This window comes from Cupressus sempervirens, chromosome 10, assembly GCF_028749045.1.
Source record: "Cupressus sempervirens isolate cs-2001-9-10 chromosome 10, ASM2874904v1, whole genome shotgun sequence".
In the NCBI taxonomy this organism is placed as follows: domain Eukaryota; kingdom Viridiplantae; phylum Streptophyta; class Pinopsida; order Cupressales; family Cupressaceae; genus Cupressus; species Cupressus sempervirens.
Genome location: NC_143127.1, coordinates 623,669,565 through 623,687,244, shown reverse-complemented (window position 1 = coordinate 623,687,244; position 17,680 = coordinate 623,669,565). Strand labels below are relative to the sequence as shown.

Sequence of the window (17,680 nt, the reverse complement as noted above, 5' to 3'; positions counted from 1 at the left end):
AGGTCAAGGTCAACCTACTCTCAGAAAAGAAAGATATTGTGGACTTTGAAGATCTCACAGTTTTGGTTTAGGGGCACGAAAATCAATAGTTTCTAAGATCGTTTGACAAGGTTTTTAGTCAATTTTTTTCGAAGGTAAGTACCTTTTATTTCTTCATTTTAATATTAGGCATCTATATTTACTTTCCACATCATAAGAATATATGTGTATGTAAAATATGGGTTTAGGGTCTCTTTTATGTGCATTATTCTAAACCCTATTCATCCATATTTCATCTTATTCAGTTACCTATTAGGGTTTTGATATCATTTAATAAGGATTTATCTCGTTGTAATTTATTTATTCACTTTTGATAATATCAATCTATCTTTTTTCTCATCAAGAATGTCTCATATATGGATTTGGAAGTTCCAGCCTCCATAGCTTTTGCTTCTATCTTTCTATGATAGGTGTTTGCATACAGTTGATTATTTGGAATTGTGAGGTTGATCTTTCATCAACTTCAACATATAATATAATATAATAAAATGTAATAGCATATATTATAATACACTTGAACAAAAATATCATTTGTAATAGTTATAACACCTCACATGGATCATGGAGGAGATAATGAGGACCCTTCTTCAACTTTCAATCCCCACCCTCCATTTTTAATTTGGTTCCTTTACATATTTAGGTGAGATATGTTTAATACCTGATATATCGAGTGTCCAATTAGGCTTGGTAATTACGAAGAATCTTTGGTCTACTCAAAAAATGTGATTTTGAATGCCTACTCCTAGTTGACTTTTCATGTTTTATTTCTGAATTCTTTTAGGCTAGTTTTATGTTTATGTTTTATGATTATTAGTACTTGGTTACCAGATTTGGTTAAATGTTATTTCATATTCAGTTAATTTATGTGATGATTTACTTTTGTATTAGTTATTTCATGTGTTCATGATTATTTCTATGATGATACATGTATGTTCATACAGTGATTTCATTTATCTCATGATGATAGATGTGTGATTTATATGTAGTTCTATGGTTACTTACCCCATACTTGCATGTATATGGTGTACGTGTATGTTTTACTTTATAATTGACATCTCCAATGTGGTTGAGGAAGGGAGTCATAGTCACCTGCTAGTTAGGATCTACACGATGCACCACTCACCACCATTGCCTATTTAGTTTAGATTATATGTGTATGTACATACATGATTTTTATGCAGATTGCAAGTACCATGTATCAACTTCCTTGAATTTCTAGGATGAGCTTACCCTATCGTAGTATCTCAATGGTAAAAGAGGGGATATAATTCTTGAGTCCAAATCCTAAACCTAAGCCAATTTTCCTAGAAAGTAGGACAAGTATCTAAGTTATTTACCTTTCCAATTTCGTCAAGTGACGTGAATTCATGATTTTTACCCCGGAGTTTTATTATGTACTTTGTCTTCAGTTGAGTTGTCGTATTTAATCTTGTGGGTCTGGGGTGATTATCAATTATAATTAAATCAAATTAAAAGAGCATTTAATGGTTTAATTTAATTAAAATGATATAATGATAATTTAGTATTTAATTATATTTAATTAATTGAGAAATTAATTAAATAAAGGGATTAAATTTAAAGATATAGTTAAAGTTCTAATTTTGGCGTATTTATATCTTTTTAATTTAATAACAATTTCTTTAAGAGTTTCATTTTAATAATAAATTGTAAATAATATTATTAGTTGAATTAATAAATATATTATTAAAGACGTCTTGTAATTTAATAAAAGAGAGAAAGGAATTGAATTAATAAAGATATTTTAATTTAAATTGTAAAAAGGTTGCACATTAAAATTAAAATATAATAAAATAGTAAAGGAAAAAGGGGTTTTGCGTGATTGCACAATTGAAGCCCTAATTTGAGGAAAGCTCTTTATTAGGAAATTAGAGTTCATTTCTCGATACCGAGGTTTGGAGGAGCCAATTTTCGAGAAGAGTGTTTTCGAAGGAATAGGAAATTGCTTGTGAGGTTCGTGCGTTCATTGTTTTAGCATTAGAATCGAGTAGGATCTTGTGGGTTTTATGCAATAGATTTGCTCTTAAAAATATCTGTCTTTTTCATGTATGAATAGATTTGTTTCAAAATTCATTTGGGTTGAAACCCTTGTTTGAGAAAATTTGATTTTTGTTATTGAATTGTTGGTGATTTATTCTGAAACCCTTGTTTGTGAATTTTTTGTTCGTTGTTTCAGATTCATCTGTGAATGAATTTAGTTTTGAAACCTTTGTTTGATTGATTGGAAATCAGGATGATGGTTTGGAAAAGAAATCAAAATTAAAATGCAATATTTGATTGGTTAATTGTGTTTTCTTTATTCTATCTATTATGAAAAATTTATTTAAACAAATATGTTAATAAAAATTACTTCAGTAAATATTTTAATGCGATAATTTTTATCACATATCATATTATCAGTAAACATGCAAATGTAATTCCAATGGGGGTAAGCTAGGAATTTGTTTGTTTGATCTAAATTTTTTTTTTTAAAAAAAAAAGTAAATTGTGAGCGAGGCCATTGGACCCCAACCCACCCTTGGATCTCGAAAAGGGGTTGCATGATAGTTGCGGCTGTTGTCGTAGCAGCAAGTACTGCCTTTATGGCAATACGCTGCTGTTGCTTTTTCCATTAAGGTAGGTGGGCCATAAACGCTATTTAATACAATGTTTTTTTATATTATTTTTTTTATAAATTAAAATTATTAAATTTTTAATTTAATAAAATCTTTTATTAAATATTTTATTATATGGTATTTTAAAATATGTTAAAAATATTAAATTTTATTTAATAATAATTTAATATTATTATTAATTGTTATTTTATTATTAGATAAATGATGATTTTATTAATAATTTAATATAAGTTATTTTATTAATAAATAAATAATTATTATCTTTAATAATTTAATGATTATTGATTTAATTTTAATAATATTTAATTGAAGTCTTTAATTAATTTATTATTAAAATGAATTTGTACAGTAAATTGTGAATTGTGAATTGGGGAAAATTGGTGAACTCGGCTATTGGTTGATAGTTCAATGTCATATTTAATTGACTTTTATTAAGATTTTTGAATATATTATTCTTGTGAATTTAGAAACATTAGCAAATCAACACTAGGAAAAATGGAGAAACTGTAACCTTATTTACATATCAAACCTTTGTGTTTTGAAACCAATTGATCTATAAAAATAATTGTTAGAATTGTGTTGAGATGTATGTTATGTTTTATGTTGGGTTTTGGGTTTTGACTTAGTACTTTGACCAAATTAAGATGTTTACCAAAGGTTTAGGGGTTTGTTCTATGATGATGTTATGTATACAATCTTTTATACCTGACCACTGTGATGTAATCACATGTTTCTATGATGAGTTATGATCAATGTTTGTTAGTGTTTTCTTGTTCTTGTGTAAAACTGAGGTGAATGGTGTGACTTTTCTAGTGTGACCTTCAAGACTTCTACCAGTTATCTTTTGATGCTTTCCAATTGCTTGTATAAGACTAAGGTGATTATTGTGTTTTATCTTCTGATGCTTTCTAGTTGCTTGGATAGGAGTAAGGTGATTATTGTATTTTATTTTTTGGTGCTTCTCTATTGCTTGTATAGGTTTGAGGTGATTATTGTGTTTTATCTTTTGGTGCTTTCTAGTTGCTTGTATAGGACTGAGGTGATATTGAGATTGGTCTTTAGGTGTTTTCCAGTTATTTGCAAAGCACTGAGATGAATACTGCATTTTATCTGTAGGTGCTTTCTAGTTGCTTGTAAAGGATCGAGGTGAAAACTTTGATTCTATGATTTGTACTTTTTATGAGCCTAGGGTAGGTAATCTAAGTGTACGTTGGGAAGGGGCTTGTAATGGAGGTCGAAGCCCAGAGTGGTTGCCTGGGTAACCCATTCTAAGTTGTTTTTTATTAACTAATAACATTTCATTAAATGGGTTTTCAAATGAATTTATAAGAGTCTATGCTTTTCCTTACCCATGCCTCGCATGCTAGTATAGGCTTGGATGGGAGTAGAGAGGGTGCTTGGTTGTGACCTCGCTTCGTTAGTATGCCTTGTCTATACAAAAGGATATTGGTGTGGCATAGAGACATTAGGGGGCTAGAGTCTAGAGTGGTTGCCAGGGTAACCTTAGAGTTGGCTCATGCGATGACACTTGCCCACTTACATAGTAGATTTTCTATGTGTCTTTGTTGCCTCTAGGTTTAGATGATACTTGTGTCTTGGTACCCTTTGAGATAGTTTGTTTTCAGGTGTTTCCTTGACCTAGATGTTGGTTATGACTTATGTTTTGATATTCGTATGGGACTAGAGTTTATCTCCTTAGTGCAGTGGGAGTAGGCCATTTAGGTTCCATGAGGTTAGGTGGTAGTGCATTTTTCTTATGCCATTGAGATTTGATAGTTGGATGTCCTTGTGTAGTTGATCCTTTCTATCTAATCTTATATTTTTGTTGGATGATTATATTTTGTTGTACTATATTTGTTTTATATTAGAGATCTTAAGAGATGATGTATTTTATTTATGATGTATATTCTTTGAGTTTTTCATACCCTGTGCCATGTACAATGGATAATTATGCATTCTATGTTATGCCAAGTGACATTCTATGTAATTGTATATTCTTTAAATAGATTTGTACTTGTGGTTTATCTATGATGTGGACTTTTTATATATTGGATTTAGAATTAATTAAACTTGCATGTGATACAACGTCATGGGACCCTTAAGAGATGTAATCTATTTTGATAGTTGTTTGTTTGTTAGTTATTGCTTCTACTTTATTTTATCTGTTGTTTTTGTTTAATTGTTATGTTTTAAAAAATTATTTGGAAAACTTAGTGAGACATTAGGTTATTTTATTTTGGGTTCCCTGGTGGGGCGTTACATGATTTCTCTCCATTTAGAAGACTTCTAGACTTTGAGGAGGTACTTGATGACTTTTAATATGATCGAATTTGTTAAAATGAAAAGGGTTTCTTGAAGATGCTCTTAGCTTTTCAATGATATAATTTATATCAAAATATGGGTTATAATAATATATTTAAATTGTTTTTAATAACATATTTAATTGATAAAAAATATATAAAATTTGTATTAGCATGTATATTCTTTGAGTTTTTCATACCCTGTGACATGTACAGTGGATGATTATGCATTTTGTTTATGCCAAGTGACATCTTATGTTATTGCATATTCTTTAAATAGATTTGTACTTGTGGTTTATCTATGATGTGGAGTTGTTATATATTGGATTTAGTATTAATTAAACTTACATGTGATTCAATGTCATGGATCCCTTAATAGACGTAATCTATTTTGATGGTTGTATGTATGTTAGTTATTGTTTCCGCTTTATTTTATCTATTGTTGTTGTTTAATTGTTATGTTTAAAAAAAATGTTAGGAAAACTTAGTGAAACATTAGGTTATTTTCTTTTGGGTTCCCTGGCAAGGCGTTACACGATTTCTCTCCATTTAGAAGACTTTTAGACTTCGAGAAGGTACTTGACAACTTTTAATATGACCGAATTTGTTAAAATGAAAAGTGTTTCTTGAAGATGCTCTTAGCTTTTCAATGATAAAATTAATATCAAAATATAAGTTTGATAAGTAATTATTACTTATTTTTAAATGAATATATCTATAAAGTGTTGATTTACATACTGATTGAAAAATGACTATAACTTTAAAATCATAAAACATTTCTGAAATCTAAAGATGTGTCACAGTCTATACTTCGCCTACAACAAAAAATAAATAAATTTGGTAATGTTTTGAATTAGTTAAAGTGGTCAGACATGAGCCTTTTTTTTTCTAAAAAATATTATCCCATAAAATTCATAATTAATTTTTTTTGGAATAAAAATACCCAAAAATATGCATCACATCCAGGCATGAGTCTACTTTGTATATCTAGAATCTTATAAAAAATATTTTTATGATTGTGATTAAGGTGGTTAGACATACACCTACTTCTTATTTTTGTCTTGAAACTTTTGTACTACTACATTAAAATACACATTTTTACCAATCAGATTAAATTATTTTCAGATAAGGCCTAGTGGTTTAGAAACTACATTCAATTTCATATAAATTCTATTCTTGCAACTTTTCAATTAATTTTCATAACTAGCTCAAAATTGCATGTCAATTTGATATAAACCTGATTTGCTGATTTTAGACTGCCACTTAAGGGTATAGTTTGGCCCACCATGATCTGCACATACCCGTCTTGAGAAACCCCTCAACCTTCTTATCTAACCCTTCACTATGGTCCAATACCAAGCTAGTAGAGCCCTCCTCAAACCTTTTTATTTGTTATTCATTATGTTTTGAGCATTTTATGGAAGCAATCACCTAATGATTTTGAAAGAGAAAAAAATATTGCTCAAGAAGTTGTGGAAGATGTTGAGGATTTGAAACATAGAGATTGAATTAAATCTAATGGACAAGATCCCTCAACATTAGAATTGTCATTTCTTCTTAATTGTATGTATTAATTTTATTTTAAACTTCTATTCAACAACTAATTATGTAATAGAATTGGATTATTTTATTTTTGTGTAACTATTGAACCAGATTTTTAAACCCTTTAAACTTTTCTAAAATTGACTTTTACATGTAATTTATGGGCTACCCTTATTAACTAATCGCTATAATATATAGTCTTTTTCATCAAAAATCATGGTGGAGTAGTTGTAAGGATTTGGTCTACTCCTCCCCATCTACATGTCGAAGCCTACAAATGTATTTTGTTTTGCTTCATTCGAGATGCTTGAATGACAAGCTAAATCCAACATTCCTAATAGGGCTCTAGTTATTAATTTTTTTTTACTTTCAAAAGAAAGTGAAGTGCATGGTGGTTTTTCTCTACAATTGCTAGTGAAGCTATCTCTAATACCTATACTTTGGATCTTTTATATACATTGATTACAAGTTGGACAAGGTTTAAAAAAACCTTAAAAATGGATTTGTTGTTACCCACTAATTCAGCTATCCATTGTTATTGATTAGTCTTTAAACTTTTTTTTATTCTATAAGTGTAGAGTCCAAATATTGTTGAGCACTTGGTCTACTGGTGAAGTTGAATGGCTCACAAAGAGCCCACCAGGGATCAAGTCTTGTTGAGTGCAAGGTCCAAAGACATCAAAAAGGGATGAGGCCGGGATCGTGCCCCGAGCGAATTTGGCAGCGTGGATGCTCCTCAATCCTTGGCTCTTAGCTGAAGAGATTTCAGGCACGTGTGGGCCCGTATCGAGTACCTAAAACGTCTTTGTGGATGGCCTCCATAAAAAAAAAAACTATGAATAAAAAATGAAGATGCTTCTACAGCTAGAGGTTTGGGTCAACCTGCTGACCCGCAGCTGGGATCCTCTATGAAGAGAATTTCTAGATTACTGCAAGGAGGGTTTGGTAATTGCGGAAGGAAAATATAGTCGGTGACCAAATACAGAAGAAAATGGGAAGCGAGAAGCCTCACGTAGCCGTGTTCCCATCGTGGGGAATGGGGCACCTCGCCCCCTTCGTGGAATTCGCGGAACGTATGGCAATCCACCACGGCTTCGCCATTACATTCCTCAACCCTCCTTCCGCAGCGCAAGACCTACGCACCCTGCTTTCCTCAGATCTTGACATCCGCTTCCTGGAGCTCCCCGTACCACATGAGGAGGATCCCCTTTCGAACAAGGGCCCCGTGGCCAAGTTCGAAGCACCCGAGAAATACAAAGGCTTTGTGAAGGATGCTCTCGCATCGCTCAAAGATGCAGATCATGGGCTCGCCGCCTTCGTCGTCGATTTCTTCTGCACCGCCCTCATCGAAGGCAGCGCCGCCCTGAACATCCCCACTTATGTCTTATCGACAATCTCAGCCTCCAATCTGTGCCTCATGCTCTTCCATGAAACCCTCCACTCTCTGACCACGGAATCCTCAAAGACATGGAGCACGTGCCCGTGAATGTCCCTGGCCTGCCCACCATGCCCGCTCGCTATCTCCCCAGTCCCGTGCAGGACAGAACGCACCCCGTTTACTCTCTCTTCCTCCGCAACTCTCGCCGTCTTTGCAGCGCCGAGGGGATTCTGATGAACACATTTCATGATCTGGAGAGCGGCAGCATTCGAGCTCTGAGGGAGAGGAAGCGGGAGCTGATCCCTGAAGGGCTCGAGAGAGGGCCGGAGGTATACCCGATAGGCCCGCTCATACGGAGCCCGGATGCGCGCACAGATGGTCGCGTATGCTTGGAGTGGTTGGACGGACAACCGGAGGCGTCGGTGGTATATGTGTCGTTCGGGAGTATGGAGTGGCTTCTATCGCCGGATCAGACGAGGGAACTGGCGTTGGGTTTGGAGGCCAGCGGCCAACGCTTTCTGTGGGTGCTCAGAAGCGACCACGAAGACGTGTCCGCGCTGCTTCCGCCCGGGTTCGAAAGGCGGAGGGGGGATCGGGGGATGGTGTGGACTTCATGGGCGCCGCAGATGTCAGTCTTGTCTCATCGGGCCACCGCCGGATTCGTGAGTCACTGCGGGTGGAATTCTACGCTGGAGAGTGTGGCGTTTGGGGTTCCGATTGTTGCGTGGCCGGTTCGTGCAGAGCAGAAGACGAATGCTTTCTTTCTGGTGAACGAGATAGGGATGGGCATTGAGCCGCAGTGGGGGACGAATTGGTGGGTGGGGAGAGTGGTGAGGGAATTGATGGAGGGAGAGAGAGGGAGGGAGGCGAGGATGAGGGCGGCGGAGTTGAAGGAAAGGGAGAGGAAGGCAGCGGCGGCGGGGGATGTTCTCGCGGCGGTGGCTGCACAGTGGAAGAACAGGCCCTCCTAATTCACTCGCTTTCTCAACTACTCACCACTTATTGTACTCAGGAATATTGTAAATCGATTTCAAAAGGTAATTAAGCTTTGTGATTTCACTATTTTATCCGTACGATCTTAGTATCCAAACACGTAGATTTTTATAAATGAATTAACAGTGGATAATATTGTATTGTCATGATTGATGGTTGCATGCTAAATGATTCATACAAAGTACACATTGATTAAATGATTAAAGATATGAATTAAAAAAGAAAACTTAAAAAATAAAATATGGTGTGAAAAGAAATGAATAAAATGTTGGTTATGAACTCAAAAATTATGACAAGAAGCTAAGATACTCTTATTCAACACCAATGTTTATCACTTGCTCTTTTGACTGTCAAAGTGCAAGAATTCTGTAAATGGATTAGAGAAATGGAGAGGGTTTTAAGAAAGTTTGAACATCCCTCTTTACATTGTAATGAAGGTGAGTATCTCATTTACCATCCACAATTTAGATTGCAATGAAAGATCTTGTGATCTTGAAGGGAGTTCAATCTCTTGCACAAAACACCTTTATATCAATTTAGATAAAGATATATAATGACAACTTAAAGACAACATTATAATTGAATTAAAGGCCTTATGCATGTATGTGGGTAACAAGATTGGAGACACTCAACATGTATAGTTTTCTTCCAAAAAGATAAAAATATATTATTAATTTTTATAATAAAATCAACCTTAATTATTTTTGAATTCATGATGTTGGTGGTAAAAATGTGAGTGATAGATTTGTTTAATAATTTTGAATTCAATGCAAATTGAAACAAATTTGAATGATCATTAATAATCTATAATTGGTGATGATTTTTTTTGTTTATTTTAAAGGAAAAATAGTTAATACAAATAATAATTTTAATTATTGAAAGTGTATTTGAAAGGAACAAATATGTTAAGTATATGTAACCACTTACAAACATTCACAATACAATTCCAATTCTCTCAGACTAAAAAGTTACCTTATGATATTAAGGATAAAATATGTTAAAGACCACCTTTAATAATTGAAAAAATAAACAAAAATATGTTCAAAAGATGAAAATGCAAAAGAAATTGAAACATAAAATGAATTGGAAATCTTTAAAAACCATTCTAGCTTCCAAATAGAGACTCCAATGTTAACGAATAATGTCGCTAGAGGCAAACCTATGCACAAATGTGTCTCATCCAGAAAACTCATCAATCCCTTAGAAAGAGGGATGAGATCAAACTAGATAATGACACTTCAAACCGAAAAATCCCTTCCTCGAAAAATAGAAACCTGAATCATATGTTTGAACACTCAACTCAGGCTTAAATAAGCCACTAGAATAAACTAGATATTGCAAGAGTTGACATTTTTTAAGGCATTTTGTAGAAAAGTTTTGACACTTTGTCTATCCCTTCACATTTACCAAGGTTGTTGCAATTGGACCTCCAATCAGAGTTGCAGTATCTCCTATGGTTTAGTTAATTCCACGACCCCTTGTATAGCAAAAAACCCTATTTCAATGTCGACGGGGAGGAAGATCGGTACGGAGTGCATTGCAATAGAGAAACCCTTATGCGCTACGAGGCAGAGTATGCAAATATGTGATAGGGTGGTGCAAAAAGTAGATTTCCAAAAAAAATATTATATTATAAAATTTATTAATTTTAAATTTATAAAAAAACTATATAAAAAAAACATTTTGCATCAGCAATGCCTGCTGCACACATAGCCATTAAAACGTCACTGGTGGGGGTTAGGAAGAGGAGGGGATGTGGGGTGTGGTGGCCCACCTCCCTCCAACACATTTTTAATTTTTAATTTTTAAATTTAAAACAAAAAAATTCAAAGCCCCTCAATCTATTTAAGAATTCATTTTTTAAAATAATTTATGTAATAAAATTATCACAATAAAATCATTTATTGTGGTAATTTTATTAACACACACACATATATCTGATAGAAAAATTACAATTAACTAATCAAATTTCACATTTCAAATCTTGATTTCCTTTTTCAAACCTTACCCGTTTTTAAAATAATCAAATCACGAGTCTCTAAAATTTACCAAACCGTACCTCTATTAAAACACAATTCTATAAAATTAATTGAATGAGGGTTTCTAATTTTCAATTCATATACAAATGATTTCGAAATGAATAATAATGAAATTCGCAACATGAGTTTCAACCCAAATCGAAAATTCAAAAAACAATTTCACAACAAACACGAAGAAGATAGAGAAATCAAAGAACGAAAACCACCGTACAAAACCCACAAGATCCTACCTGGATCTGATGCTAAGACCATGAACGTACGAAATTCACAAACAATTCCCCTTCTTTTGAAAACCCTCTTCTTTAAAAATTCGCTCCTCCAAATCTCGATATCTAGAAATATAATATTTAAACAATGTAATGAAATAACAATCTATAAATTAGACTTTGAATATAATTTATTAGAATTGAGTCAATAAATTACTCTTCTATACATATGTGTAATTTTGAATTTTTTAAATTTATTTTTTAAGATGATTTAATGAAACATATGGAATCAACATGCCTCTAACTTTCTTAAATTTCAAAATTAAAATTTGGAAGCTTAATTGGACTCCAAATATAGTTGAATTTATTCTTTAAAATTCTTAAATAAATCAAGTTCTATTTTTAATTTTTTAAATCTTTCCATTGAACCTAACCTTTAGAATCTTAAATTTTGAATGAAATATATTGATCAGGAAACGACCAAAGCCTTGTATTTATATTATATGAAATAATAAATTACAGATTGCTCCATTCAAATGGGCACTGGTAGAAAAGAATAGAGAAAGAAAACCTTCAGTCTAGCCTGGGACCATAGTCCTATAATATACATATTTAAAAGGGGCATTCCCTAGTGAATATAAAAACTTAAATCATCAAATTATACAAAGTGTTGAATCTATTTATAACAGAGAAAGATCCACTAAGAACTTGCAAGGGCCAGGTTCCACTCATATGTGCTTGAAGCCCAGTTAGGAAAAATTACTCTTCCGAGAGTCTACAGCAAAAGAAACTGCTAACTTCGAACAAGGGGTTAGTAATTAGGATCATGTGAAAGAGACAAGAAGGAAGGGTTTATACCAACCATTATCCATAAAACTCTTAATAACACACCTTATAGTAAATGATTATTATTTTGGCCTAGTTTAATTTGATAGCTCTTTTGTAGGTGGGATTTTTACAATCCTTTAATCCCATCCTCATTATTAAGCATTAGTGTGCTGAACATTAATAATTAAGTTTCCTAATCACTACCAAGAATTAAGAAGGAGGTATTATATTTTGTATTACCATAACTTCAGTCCTTAATCTACATAAAACACTAATTACCCTTTGGGATGTAATAAAAATGCAGATTCTCTGCTATGTGTAATAAAAATTAATTAGATAAAAAGGCTGAAAAGCTCATATCTCATTTGATGTTAAACAATTAAAGTGATAGTGGAAGGAAAATATAAAATAGTCACCTTACTATTTACCGGTTGGATTACCAGTTTGATAGTTTCTCTACCAAAGTACACTAAGAAGTATAGAGCCAAACAGATGAAGGGGAAAGGATGACTATAGCTCTAAACTCAAAACATAGTCATACAAGTTCTAATGAAAAAGGATTCCTTTAGAATAGCTGGGAAAAGGCCATATACCTAGCATACATTGTTCTTCAATTTGGATTAACCATCTATGCCTTAATACTATATTTGCGAAATGAGCCATATGTTAATTATATCATCTATATTTACATAGCTACCAAACAACTAGCTTATGACTGAAAAGTCTTAAAATAGGGTTCCATCCCTGTCGTTTACAGGGCACCATAAAACTCACTCTAAATCCTATAAGAGATATGATAACCAATAGAACAAACTTTACATCTAAGGAGTATCTTGTAGATTATATTAGATGTATTAATAATTAGGACTAAGGTTTATGCTTATACTAGTTATACACCAGTTTTGCTTATTAATTTCTAATTAACTTCTGTCATTATAAATTAGTACCTATTTGATATGAATTTTTAGAGAGAGTTCCTACCAGACCATTCATTAACCAATAAGCAACAGAAAATTACAGAGTCATTTCAATGTTTATAGGGATTCCAATATATCACTCAGTATGAAGCCTAATACTTTTTATTTGACCTATGCTAGTGAATTGAGATTTATTATAAAATGCAGTTGCAATAAAAAATGAGATTAATCTAGATGGGAATAGGAGGATCCCCATTGATAGGATCCATTATCTACACTAGTAATGAATTATTTAAGTATCTAAGTGCCAAACAACTTAAAAAAAAGATGAGAAATAAGGTAGTATCATAAAAGCTAATATACTTGCATTATGTCCTTAATACTGGCTCAAAGATTGAAGAGCGCCCCATTATATAAAGGAAGTAGAGAGAAAAAGTAGGGAGACAGAGACAAAAAAGGATCGAGCTAGCAGACAAACAGGTAGAAAGAGGACAAGGGGAATGAAAAAGGGGTAGGAAGCAAAGACCTAAATATAAACAAGCTATAGTAGGGAAGAACCAAGGATAAACCAAAATACTTATGAAGACCAAAAGAGAAGAGGGGAAAGAAGGGTGGAAAAACTACTCAGGAGTGTCCTCCACTTGATCAATCTAGTGTACTAGTCTACTTATTATTATATATTAATATATTTTCACTGTCAACTCCCTTTTTTGCTAACTGATCTGTTGTTCTGTTACCTTCCCAGAAAATATGTTGAAATTGAATTTCTTCGAAGAGGTCTAGAAGTTTTAGAACTTCTTCCAATTTAGAATTTAAAACCCAGTTTGGGGTCTCCCTTTTTCTAATGGATTTAGGACAATTTTTGAATCTCCTTCAATAATAATTTTTGTAATTCTTAGTTTTAGGCAAATTTGGAGACCTTCTTAGAGGGCTTCTAATTCTGCTAGGTTGTTTGTGGTGGAGCCCATAGATTTGGCCCTTTTAGAGATCTAATTTCCAAAATCATTATTAATGATGCATCCTATTCTTGCAATCCCAGGGTTGCCTCTTGAAGCTCCATCAAAATTTAATTTTGTCCAACCACTTGGGGGGGGAGATATCCATCTACACTTGTCCCTAGCATCTTGATTCTTTTTTTTAAATACAAAAGTAGGGGATTAATTATATTTTTCCAACTCTTTTTCATTAGACCATCCCAATCCGAGAAGGATCCTTCTTCTTTTGGGGTTTTCCTAAGGTGAGAATTTAAGGTTTCAACAATACAAGCCTCAATTTTGTTAGCAAGCTCAAATATAGACATGTCCTGATTGTGAAATATTCTTCTATTTCTTTTTTTCCATACTTGCCATATAAAGATAGATGGACATATATTTTAGAGTTTACAATAGATACAACTACTACTATTAGATGGCTAAACCCTAAGAAGATCATCCAGATATTCTGGCAAAGGAGCAGTCCAACCTAGCATTTTTCGGAACCATTCCTAGCAATATTTTGTATATGAGAAATTATATAAGATATGATCAATATCTTCACTATCATGCTTGCATAACACAAATCTTGATGGGCCCTCAACACCTATCTTTCTAAGTCAGTTAGCTATTAGAATCCTTTTTTGGGAGGCAGTCCATAGAAAGAAGCTTGCTTTTGGTAGGCAAGATGAGTCTCAACAAAGTTTAAGGGGAAAAATAACTTCTTTCCACCTTTGTGACTGAGTGATTATTCTATATCCATTTTTAACGTTATATCTACCATCTTTTGATGCTGCCCATATAAGTTTGTCTTTTCTCACTAATTTCTTTATTTTTCTCTTATGAATGATATTTTCATAAACCTCATTTACTACTGGTTCTAGGTCAATATTATCTAATGTTTTACATTCCCAACTTATGCTACCATGAATATCTTTCTTAATTTTATAATTGTTGACCTTAAGCCCCCAAAGTTTGACTAATTGATCTTTAAGAATTACTGGGATACCTAAGCTATCTTCTGGGGGGTGGCCATCCTAGGAGTCCTCCTAGAAGAGAGCTTCATCACCATTACCAATGTCCCAAGTGAGATATTTACTAATCAGGGATATGCTTTTTGCTATAAATTTCTAGCTTTTGGATCCTTTAGGTAGGTTCCTCATTCTAAACAAGGAGTAAAGTTCATCTGCATTTAGGTATTTTTTTATATCAAAATTGTGACCATTTTTTATTATCTCTTTTTAGGAATAGTCGCCAAGTCAATTTGTCCCATAAGGCTTCATTTTGCCAGCTTAAGTTTTTGATACCTAGACCCCCTAGTTCTATGGTTTATATATTTTTTTCCATTTTATAAGTGCCAAATTTATTTTTTCATCTACGTCATTCCATAAGAAACTTCTAAGTTTTTCTTCTAGCTTCTTATTAATACTTTTAGTTAGAGGTAAGCAAGAAAGAGGATAGGTTGGGAGGGCAGATAAGATTGCTTTGATCTTTGTGACTTTACTAGCTTTTGTGAGCCATTTTATCTTTCCAACCTCCTATATTTTCATCCATTCTTTTAAGGATACTATGCTATCCCTTGTTCATTTTACTACCTTTTTCTAGCTCTATTCCTAAGTATCATCTGCATATTGTTGGTGAATAATATTAGGGACATTTTTGGTTATGGGTGATTCCTTTGATTCATGCTTCAGTCTAAACTTTGGTTATTTCTCTACTAAAGGCTTCTACCATGATAATGTATAGGAAAGGTGATAGAGGATCTCCTTGTTTTATATCTCTTAATATGTCCAAGGAGCCTTTGGGAGGTACCATTAATAAGAATTGATATTTTAGTTTTTGAGATGCATTTGATAGATAAGATTAATCCATTGGTGCCAGGAATCCAAAGACTTCTAAGGTTTTGCATAGAAACCTCCAATCAACCCATGTCATATGCTTTCTGAATATCCACTTTCATAAATATGCTTACCATTTTATTCTTATTGGCTGAATGCAACATTTTCTTGAATAATAATAAGCCCGTCTAGAATCGATCTTCCTTGTAAAAGACCTGTTTGTTCTTCCTGAGGTGAGCTTAGGGAGAATCAGTTTCAATTGATTAGCTAAAATTTTGGATATGATTTTATAAATGGTTGTTGTGCAAAGAGCTATAGGTTTTGAAATCTCTTGGATTTCTAGGGTCATCTTTTTTGGTTATCAAGGTAAGAAAGGTATTATTGATTTTTGATAGTAATGATCCACCATTTCTTGATGCTTCAATGGATTTACAAAGATCAATTCTGATAATATCCCAACATTTTTGGTAGAAGAAAGCCTAGAATCCATTTGGACCTAGAGATTTGTCTAGGTTCATGTTGAATATCATAGATCTAACTTCTTCCAGAGATATGGGTGTATTTAATACTTTATTATCTTCTATAGTAACCACTTTTGGGATAGCTTCTAACATTTTTGAAGTAACTATCATATTCAAACTACCAAAATTATTAATAAATTATTGAAATGACCTACAAAAATCTTTTCTATGTCTTCTAGATTTTCAGTATCAATACCTATCAAGTCTTTGATTTTTATAATTTTTCTTTTAGCTAAATTATACAAAGTGTTGTTATGAATTTTTTTGTATTACGATCTCCTTCTAGCCATGTTTTTCTCTTGATTTTTGTCTCCATAATACTTCTTCCTTTGGTAGAATGGTTTTACTATTTGGCGAGTAGTTCTTTTCTTAAAAAATTTCTTGTTATTCATTCCTTCTTTAATTACTTCTATGTTTAATTTTTTTTAGGCTTTCTTTATTGTCTATTTTTTTCTTTAAATATATTGTTGAATTGTTCTTTATTCCCATTTAAGTATATTTTCTTTAATCATTTTCATCTTAGAGACAGATATGTACATTTTGAAACCTTTAAAATTGCCTTGAGTCTACCATACTTTAATAAGCTCCCATAAAATTTTTTGTCTAAGAACCACATTTTTTTCACATTAAAAAGGATTTCTAAAAGGCTTTATAGGCTCAATAAATTCAATTCTAATAGGGTAGTGGTCTGATCCTACTATAGGTAGAATTGAGGATTGTATATATAAAGCTAATTCTCTTAGTTCTCCTTTGAGAAAAAATCTCTCTAGTTTCTTAGTGATAAATGAGAAAAATCTTTCCTTTTATTGTTCCATGTGTACTTACCATTATTAATAGGAATATTGAATAGGTTGTTAAGCTCTATCCATTTTTTAAAGTCCATAGATGCTTGGGAGATTTGTTGGATGCCTCCAATTTTTTCATCTATGGTCATGATAGTATTAAAAATCTCCATCTATTTAGAATGTGTTTCATTGCTATGATTTTTTAATAAATAGACTTATTTCTTCCCATATAAGTTTTTTATCTATGTTATGGGTAGGTCCATAAATGTTTATTAAAATCAACTATAGGTTAGTCTTTATGCTTTTAATTTTTTTGCTCATCCATGAATTATTTGATTTTAAATACATTTAGAGTTACTTTCCTAGGATTCCCAAATCATACCTATTCCCCTTGAAGCTCCTCTAGATTCTTGTAGGTTAATGTTCCAACTACCTAATTTCTTTTCTAGCTTAATTCCTTCTTCCTTATTTAGTTTTTTATTTTATTGTAATATAATAATTTCATATTCAAATTGTTTTAAATTTTTCTTTAGTAAGTGTTCCTTGCTAGGAGCATTTAACCCCTAGCATTCTAGGTATTAATCTTCATGCTACCTTGGGAAGGTTCTTCTCGTTCTCTGGTTTGAGTAACTGACTAATCTTTTTCCGTTCCTTTGCCTGCCCGTCTACTTCTTTGAGTTCTTTAAGAGA

The 17,680-nt window shown here is 32.7% G+C and overlaps 1 pseudogene across 1 annotated transcript; it reads left to right on the top strand.

Moving 5' to 3' along the window:
• The first annotated feature begins 7,140 nt into the window (after positions 1-7,140).
• On the top strand, positions 7,141-8,957 carry LOC149535381 (hydroquinone glucosyltransferase-like; annotated as a pseudogene). Its single transcript, XR_016357058.1, has one exon. The product of XR_016357058.1 is annotated as a hydroquinone glucosyltransferase-like (transcript).
• The last annotated feature ends 8,723 nt before the right edge of the window (positions 8,958-17,680 follow it).